The following is a 9,312-nucleotide window of genomic DNA, read 5'->3' on the forward strand; positions in this document are numbered from 1 at the left end:
ATTTCATTCAAGGTCCTTAATGCTGGGGTTGATTAACAGCTCCCTGCTCAGAGCCTCCTTGACAGAAAAATAGATATAGGAGCCTTTTTTTTATAGTTCAGCAGTTCCCTTCCTGTTGCGTTGCATGTGTCGGTCGCGGCTCAGTGGGTAGCACACTCTCGCCTCTGAGTCAGAAGGTTTGCAGGTTCCAATCCCATTCCAGAGAATTGAGTGCAAAGATCGAGGTTGAGAGGCCCCACTGCAGTGCCGAGGGAGCACTGCACCGTCGGAGGTGCTGTCTTGTCGGATGAGACGTTAAACTGAGGCCCCGTCTGCTCTCTCAGGTGGACGTAAAAGATCCCAGGGCCGCTATTTTGAAGGTGTGCAGGGGAGTTCTCCCTGGAGTCCTGACAAATATTTATCCCTCAACCAACATCACTAAAAAAAAAAGCAGTTTATCTGGGAGCTTGCTGTGCACAATTGGCTGCTGCATTTCCTACATTACAACAGTGACCACACTTCAAAAGTACTTCATGGGCTGTAAAATGCTTTGGGATGTGAAAGGTGCTATATAAATGTAAGTCTTTCTTTCATAGAAATATAGAAGATAGGAACAGGAGTAGGCCATTCGGCCCCTCGAGCCTGCTCTGCCATTCAATGAGATCATGGCTGATCATCCAAATTCAGTACCCTGTTCATGCTTTCTCTCCATATCCTTTGATTCCTTTAGCCTTAAGAAATATATCCAACTCCTTCTTGAATACATTTAATGAATTGGCCTCTACTGCCTTCTTTGGTAGAGAATTCCACAGGTTCACCACTCTCTGGGTGAAAAAAATTCCTCCTCATCTCATTCGTAAATGGCTTACCCCTTATCCTTAGACTGTGACCCCTGGTTCTGGACTCCCCGACCATCGGGAACATCCTTCCTGCATCTAGTCTGTCTAGTCCTGTTAGAATTTTATAAGTTTCAATGAGATTCCCTCTCATTCTTCTAAACTCCAGCGAGTACAAGCCCAATCGACCCAATCTCTCCTCATACATCATTCCTGCCATCCCAAGTATCAGCCTGGTGAATCTTCGCTGCACTCCTTCCATGGCAAGAACATCCTTCCTCAGATAAGGCGACCAAAACTGCACACAATACTCAATTTATTTTGCTATACAGGCAGATATTAACCAAGGAGCCAAGGGACCCTTTATTAAAGGAGTGGATAGCGTAGACAGAGGGAAACTGGTTCCTCTGGTGGGGGAGTCCAGAACAAGGGGGCATCATCTTAAAATTAGAGCCAGGCCGTTCAGGGATGATGTCAGGAAGCACTTCTTCACACAAAGGGCAGTGGAAATCTGGAATCGCCAATAAGCTGTTGAGGCTGGGGGTTCATTTCAAATTTCAAAACTGAGATTGATATATTTTTGTTGGGTAAGGGTATTAGAGGTTACGGAACCAAGGTGATTAGATAGAGTTGAGATACAGATCAGCCATGATCTAATTGACTGGCGGAACAAGTTCGAGGGGCTGAATGACCTCCTTTCGTTCTTATGTACCTATGTTCCGATGACCCAAGTCTCAGGTAAAATTGCACAGGTCTTGATCCAAAGTAATGGCACGATACTACAGAGAGCAGCCAGAACTTTAAAACGTTTTATTGTTTTACAACACATTCTGTGAGCTAAGTGAGAAATGCTGTGATTTGTCTATCTGCTTTTGTTTGACTTTTATAATTAATAAAATCTGATTTGTAGCTATAGCCTGAGATGTATGAGCTGTTCTTTGTCAATCAGAGAAAGCTGAAGTGTATGGTGGCCAATTCCGCTGTACAACTTAATGTTAAGAGGGATCATTGTTCACCCTGCGGCCTGCTTACGCCATGCATAAGGTCACAGGGAGTGGACTTGTCTATTATTCTTTGTGCTGGACTGGAGAAAAACTAGCTGGAGTGCATCCGAAATTGTGGCAAGTACCATCGGACTTCAACATTCATTTGAACCACTGGAAAAAAGAAAGACTTGCATTTCTATAGCGCCTTTCACGACCTAAGGATGTCCCGAAGCACTTCACAGCCAATGAAGTACAGTCACTGTTGTAATGTGGGAAACGCAGCAGCCAATTTGCGCACAGCAAGCCCCCACAAACAGCACTGCGATAATCTGTTTTAGTGATGTTGTTTGAGGGATAAATATTGGTCAGGACACCGGGGAGAACACCCCCCTGCTCCTCTTCGAAATAGTGCCATGGGATCTTTTACGTCCACCTGAGCGAGCAGACGGGGCCTCGGTTTAACGTCTCACCTGAAAGACGGCACCTCCGACAATGCGGCACTCGCTCGGTACTGCACTGGGAGCGTCAGGCCTAGACTTTGTGCTCAAGTCTCTGGAGTGGGGCTCGAATCCACAACCTTCTGACTCAGAGGCGAGAGTGCTATGAACGGAGCCACAGCTGACACCTGGAAGTGGCAGACCAGACCTCCGATTAAAGTAAAATAGAGAGTAATGGAAAGGTGGCAGCGATTATAGAAACATAGAAGTTAGGAGCAGGAGTAGGCCATTCGGCCCCTCGAGCCTGCTCCGCCATTCAATGCGATCATGGCTGATCATCCAAATTCAGTCCCCTGTCCCTGCCTTCTCCCCATACCCCTTGATCCCTTTAGCCTTAAGAAATATATCCAACTCCTTCTTGAATATATTTCATGAATTGGCCTCAACTGCCTTCTGTGGTAGAGAATTCCACAGGTTCACCACTCTCTGGGTGAAGAAATTCCTCCTCATCTCTGTCCTAAATGGCTTACCCCTTATCCTTAGACTATGACCCCTGGTTCTGGACTCCCCCCACCATCGGGAACATCCTTCCTGCATCTAGTCTGTCCAGTCCTGTTAGAATTTTATAAATTTCAATGAGATTATCCCCAGGCAATAATCTCACTGGGGGATGGTGCAAACTCAACGCAAATTCCAATTACTGCTTTACAGACACTTCCATGTATGATCTTCTTTTTATATAACAGTTGCTATGGTGTTGGTGAGGGCAGTTTTACTTAATCCTTTCTTTTTTAATTGAGGAACCTAAGCGAAGGGCCAAGACCCATACTGTAGGGCCACCAGCAAGGTTGAAAACAAGATAACGCGAGAGGCTGCGGTTAGATGACGTCAAGCTGGGGTTATAAAAGCTCGCGGATTGTAGGAGGCTGAGGAGTTCCACGGTTTTTGAAAGAATTAATTACAGTCAACAGCGAGCCTCGGTTTCAACAGAGTGCCATTTTTTCGCTCAATGTTTTTGACTTCCCCAGTGGCAGGTGCTGTGCTATACATTGACAGCTGGATTATTCCATGCCTTTGATGTGGGATGGTGTGACAGTAAAAGATTAATGATCGTTTTTGTAGTCGCTGCAAGTGATAACCTACAGCTATTCACCAGGCTATGATGCAATCAGTATGTGCATAATAAAGGCTTTACCAGTACACTCAGGATCACAATAGAGTCCAAATAAGACTACATCCAATTAGGTATTGAATAGGGACAGAAAAATGGGCAATTAAAAACAGAAAATTGCTGGAAACACTCAGCAGGTCAGGCAGCATCTGTGGAGAGAGAAACAGAGTTAACGTGTCCGGTCACTGGTAAATGGCAGACATACGTATTTTAAGCATGGTGCTGAACGAGCTATGGGTGTTGTTGCCAGAGATCAAGGGGTTAACACCTTTCGTTCGGGTGAGACGTTAAACCGAGGTTGTGGGTTCAAAGTCCCACTCCAGGGACTTGAGCACATAAATCCAGGCTGACACTCCCAGTGCCAGTGCTGAGGGAGTGCTGCACTGTCGGAGGTGCTGTCTTTCGGATGAGATGTTAAACCCAGGCCCCCGTCCGCTCTCTCAGGTGGTCGTAAAAGATCCCGCGGCACTATTTCGAAGTAGAGCAGGGGAGTTCTCCCCGGTGTCCTGGGCCAATATTTATCCCTCATCCAACATCACTAAAAACAGATGATCTGGTCATTATCTCATTGCTGTTTGTGGGAGCTTGCTGTGCACAAATTGGCTGCTGGGTTTCCCACATTACAACGGTGACTACACGTCAAAAACTACTTAATTGGCTGTAAAGAGCTTTGGGACATCCCAAGGTCGTGAAGGGCGCTATATAAATGCAAATCTTTTTTCTTTCATTCCATCCTCCTGAGCGGTTTGGTGCTTCCAAGTTTCAGAAATTAAGATTTCTACTTTTTCTTTCAACTTCTGAATTGCTCAAGTTACGCCTGCCAGTACAATGAACAAAGAATAGACTTTGGCTGAATAAAAGCTTAGATATATTTTTCATATTGTTCATTAAACCACATTCCTTAGTCATACACTCCTAGCTCACACCTTTCCGTAACATTTCTCATTGTTCAGGCCTTGATTTGTAGGGTTATGTCAGTCGAGGAATGGGGTCCCTTTGGAGTCAAGTTTACTTTTTATTTTATTTGTTTATGGGATGTGGGCGTCGCTGGCAAGGCCAGCATTTACTGCCCATCCCTACTGGGATGACATGTCAAATGATGGGCGACTGGAATCACAGTGTCTTCTAAAGGAAAATCAGTCACCTACAAATCTTCAAGATCACTGCACTCTTCCAATTCTGGCCTCTTACGTATCCCCGGTTTTCATCGCTCCACCATTGGATGGGGCCTCGGCCCTAAGCTCTGGAATTCCCTCCCTAAACCTTTCCACCTCTCTACCGCTCTCTCTCCCCCTTTAAGACACTCCTTAAAACCTACCTTATTGACTAAGCTTTTGGTCACCTGTCCTAATGTCTCCTGCTTTGGCTCGGTGTCAAACTTTGTTTAATAATCGCTCCTGTGAAGCACCTTGGGACGTTTTACTATGGTAAAGGCGTGGTATAAATGCTGGTTGTTATTGTTGATACCTGGGCCACATAGGTCCCCAGTGCTCTGGGGTACGGTTGATGATTGACCAGCCAGTCTGGTTCATTGATGGGACCTGGAGGATTAAATCTATCACTGGGATCTGGGAGTCTTCCCATTTGGTTAGACATAAACCCCCCCACCCCTACCCCCACCCCTCACCACAAGCCATTGGGCTGGTCCCTAACCCTCAGCTGTGGTCAACCTGTGCTTTAGTTCTCCAGGCTTAGATGAGTGGGTAGGGAGTTTACACTTCATATGAGGCAAACTGAAGCTGTTTATGGGATTTCTCAATAGTTGCATTTGGAGACTTGAGCACGTTGCTGGGTTTCTATCGTCCGATATTTGGCTCGCCAAATAATATGTTTTTAAAAATCAGACAGAAGGCGCACCTGTCCCACAAACAGGGAATGGGTCCGGCTCAAAACAGGGAATATGGAACAGGCCCACAAACAGGGAATGGGTCCGGCTCAAAACAGGGAATATGGAACAGGCTCAAAACAGGGAATATGGAACAGGCTCAAAACAGGGAATGGGTCCAGCTCAAAACAGGGAATATGGAACAGGCCCAAAAACAGGGAATATGGAACAGGCCCACAAACAGGGAATGGGTCCAGCTCAAAACAGGGAATATGGAACAAGCCCTAAACAAGGAATGGGTCTGGCTCCAAACAGTGAATATGGAACAGGCCTAAAACAGGGAATGGTTCCAACTCAAAACAGGGAATATGGAACAGGCCCCAAAACAGGGAATATGTAACAGGCCCAAAACAGGGAATGGGTGTGGCTCAAAACAGGGAATATGGAACAGGCCCAAAAACAGGGAATATGGAACAGGCCCAAAAACAGGGAATGGGACAGACCCTAAAACAGGGAACAAGTTGGGCGCAAAGCAGGGAATTGGTATTCAAAATTGCTTAGGAGTTACCTTTTGGTAGAATCTTGTCAAATAATGAGAGGCTATTGCGTCCCAATAATAAGACACAAAAAGAGTTCCCGGAGTTAAAAAATAATTTATTTGTTTTTACATAGATAACAATTCAGAGAAGTTTTCTTTTTTTTTAATGAAACGACAAGAATCATAATTCACATTTTCAACCTGGGTCAATCGTCACCAAAGGACACCTTGGATCATTTTACAAAAAGAAAGCTTGGAATTTTTTCCAGCCAGCAATAAGCTAGCAAACACACTTTTATTAGATCAGCATCAATCACATTGAGAAGAGAAGGGCACTTTTAGTACATCTTTTAGTATCTTTCTCCAGCCACTCCTTTGCATTGAACTCTGCTGTCCTTCGGCGATCAGCTGGTTCCATCCTTGGCTGGGGTTGTTGCACGGTTCAGGGAGAGGTGGAGTGGGGGCAGTTTCTGAAGGTAGGTGCAGGTATTTTGGGGGGAGGGAGGGAGGTTCTGTAGATAGACCACTCCTGCGTAACGCGAGCCGAACGAACAAAACTTTTACAACAGGCATTGTTTGCTCGGCTCGGCGTCAGACAGGTGCAGAGTCCGCCCGGGCTAGTCCTGGTCTGTCCCGGGGCCATCGCAGCAGCCTTCTCAAAACGGGGTCCCACGCCAGGTCAAGGAGGCGGAGGGGGAAACGTGTGGCTCAGAAGAGGAGACGGGGGGGGGGGAAAGAGCTGTGGAAATCTTCCAGTCTCTCGCAGGTTGCTGCCATCTGGTCGCGTCCCATCCCCAACCTTGTTGGATCTTTAACCGGATCTGACCCATGACTGTCCTGAGTCAATGCATTATCTCCTTGGCTTTTTACCCTGACGTGGCTTTTTTTTGGGGGGGTGGAGTGTGTGGCGGAAATCACTCTTGGGTCACGCTTCGTCTCCCAAGTGTGAGAGAGAGGTTGGGTTCTTTTTTTTAAATTCTGTAACGAGAGAGAGAGACCTCACAGAGTAAATAAACAATTAGCCACAAATTGTCACTTGAAACGTGTGCGTGTTTAGAATTCAGAAAACTCTGCTGTGCACCTTCCCTCTCCTCCCCCCCAAAAAAACCGGCAGCAAGACTTGGAGAGTTGACATTTGGAATATTGCTTGAAACTCCCAGGACAGGTGCAACCTTTGAAAGGAAGGATGGAGATCTCCACAGGGAACCAGTCGCGGTGAATTGAGGTGTCCCAACCGGCTGTGATGGACATGTCCACCAATGCAGAATTTGCAAACTCTTTAAATATAGATATAATATATATATATTTGATGGGGATACACACACCCAGAGGGTGGCGGGGGGTCTGTAACTCACTGCCCGAAAGGGTGGTCGAGGCAGGAAACCCCTCATCACATTTAAAAAGTACTTGGATATGCACCTGAAGTTTAGGGACCTTAGGGGCCAAGAGCTGGAAGGTGGGATTGGGCTGGATAAGCTTTGTCGGCCGGCACAGACACGATGGGCCGAATGGCCTCCTTCTGTGCTGTAAATTTCTCTGATTCTACATAATAATAAAAAAAAGGTTTCCAATACGAGAGCTATAAAGAGATGCCCCGCCCCAACCGGAACACTATTCCTGTCAAAGGAGGCCATGAATATTAAACTGTCTGAAAATTAGACATGACTGAATTTCAATAACCGGAGAGAAATGTTACTTGAACTGAAAAGTGAACTACTTTATACGGGAGAATAAGGCACAAACTGCCATGTAACACCTTCCCTCGGAGACATCTCCAACTAATGCAGGAGAAGGAAGTTAGTTTAAACTGCATGGCACCCAATATTTCCACAGAATCGAGAGAACTGCGATTCTCCTTTCATTAAAAGTTGGTTTATTTTTTTCTTTTAATCTCCCCCACAGCCGCCGGGGGGAAAAAAACCTAATAAATCTGATTCCTATCTTTCCGCTGGGCGATATTGCTCTGCGAGATGTTCTATATTTACACACACACACAATCCGGAAATGTTTCTCGAATAATTCGAATGGAAAGTCACAGTAACGTTAACCAGCTCTGCCCTTGCAACAACAATGTGAAACTATTGTCCCGGTTTAAAACTCTAAAGATTCAGCTTTCTTTAAAAAAAAAGAAAAACTGCAAGTTTGCGAGAAAGAATTTCAGGTTAGTGTAAGGAGAGAGAGAGGGAGAGAAATTGCCTTAAAATATTCTCAATTAAAAAAAATACCTTTAGTTTAAATTGAAACTGCAGTTATTTTTCTTAAACTCGACCTTCATTCGACGGCAAGTCCTCCTGCAAAGTTTTAGGTGAAAGGTAAGGAGAGAGGCTTAGGACACTGACCTGCAAGTGGGTGCCTCAGGTAAGTGACACGTAGGCAAGGTAGCAGGCAACTCACCTGGCCGGGGCAGCGGGCTGCCAGCGAGGAATGGACTGGTCTCGCTCCCAACCTGGTGGCTTTTATAAAGCCACTCCACCCGGTTTATCACGGGCGAGAAGACAAAAGGAGTGTCGGAGGGGGACTCGTTGGCATTTGAGCAGAGGAGCGGAGATCCTGAGAGCTGCACCTGTCATGGACTGACATCAAATATTGACACTGGGAGCAGGTTATTAGCGCTCATTAGACCTAGGGGAGGGAGGGAGGGAGGAGAGACTTTCTATGCAAAACTCACCAAGCCCTGGGAAGATGGGAAATTGGGAGGAGAAGTGGTTGCATTGGGGATTGATGCTGGTCGTCGAAGCTGACGAGTAATTCTCTCTCTCTCTCTCTCTCTCGCCTCCTGTCCTGTAACTGCAGTCTAACTTGTTACAGGCAGAACCCGTTCCAAAAACACCTGCCATTTTCCACCCACGTGTAGAATCTCATTTGCACAAAAGATTTCCCTAGTACTTGCAAAGGGAGGTGTGTGTGTGAGTGAGAGAGAGAAGAGACACAAAAAAAGAACAGTGAGGGAGAAGGAAATGTAGATTGAGGTAAGTGTAAGGCATGGAGTGAAACACATGTAGAAGCAAAGATGGGAGTGAAAGTCACACAGAGAGAACGAGGAGACAGGGAACAGTTTCACCCGAAACGTTGACTCTATTTTCTCTCCACGGATGTTGCCTGGCCTGCTGAGTTTTTCCAGCATTTTCTGTTGATATTTGAGACAGGGAACAGGAAGGGTGAGAGAGAGACAGAGAAAAGAGGCACACAAAAAGACAAGAAAAAAGAAAGACTTGCATTTCTATAGCGCCTTTCACGACCACCAGACGTCTCAAAGCGCTTTACAGTCAATGAAGTACTTTTTGAAGTGTAGTCACTGTTGTAATGTGGGAAAGAGAGGGCCAGAAAGAAAGGAAATAGACTTGTTATAAACGACACTGGCACAGAAGACTCCTCTTTAACTCTAATACATCTTTCCCCAATAATTCTCCACACTCGGCCTAATCTCTCCATCTGTACATTCTCCACTTTGACCCATTAATCTTTACACCTCTTCGAACCTCTTTCCCTACATCATTCTGTGAGATCCCCGCCTTTCTTCATCGACCTTTATGTTTCTCA

At 45.8% G+C, this 9,312-nt stretch overlaps 1 long non-coding RNA gene across 1 annotated transcript; it reads right to left on the reverse strand.

Moving 5' to 3' along the window:
* Positions 1-5,867: 5,867 nt before the first annotated feature.
* On the reverse strand, positions 5,868-8,284 carry LOC147120654 (uncharacterized). Its single transcript, XR_015077860.1, has 2 exons — positions 8,112-8,284; positions 5,868-6,750 (listed from the first exon to the last, which is right to left on the reverse strand). It is a non-coding gene; the product is annotated as an uncharacterized LOC147120654 (long non-coding RNA).
* Positions 8,285-9,312: the final 1,028 nt, after the last annotated feature.

This window comes from Somniosus microcephalus, chromosome 4 (genome assembly GCF_052327205.1).
Source record: "Somniosus microcephalus isolate GS21.2 chromosome 4, FLI_Smic_1.0, whole genome shotgun sequence".
In the NCBI taxonomy this organism is placed as follows: Eukaryota; Metazoa; Chordata; class Chondrichthyes; order Squaliformes; family Somniosidae; genus Somniosus; species Somniosus microcephalus.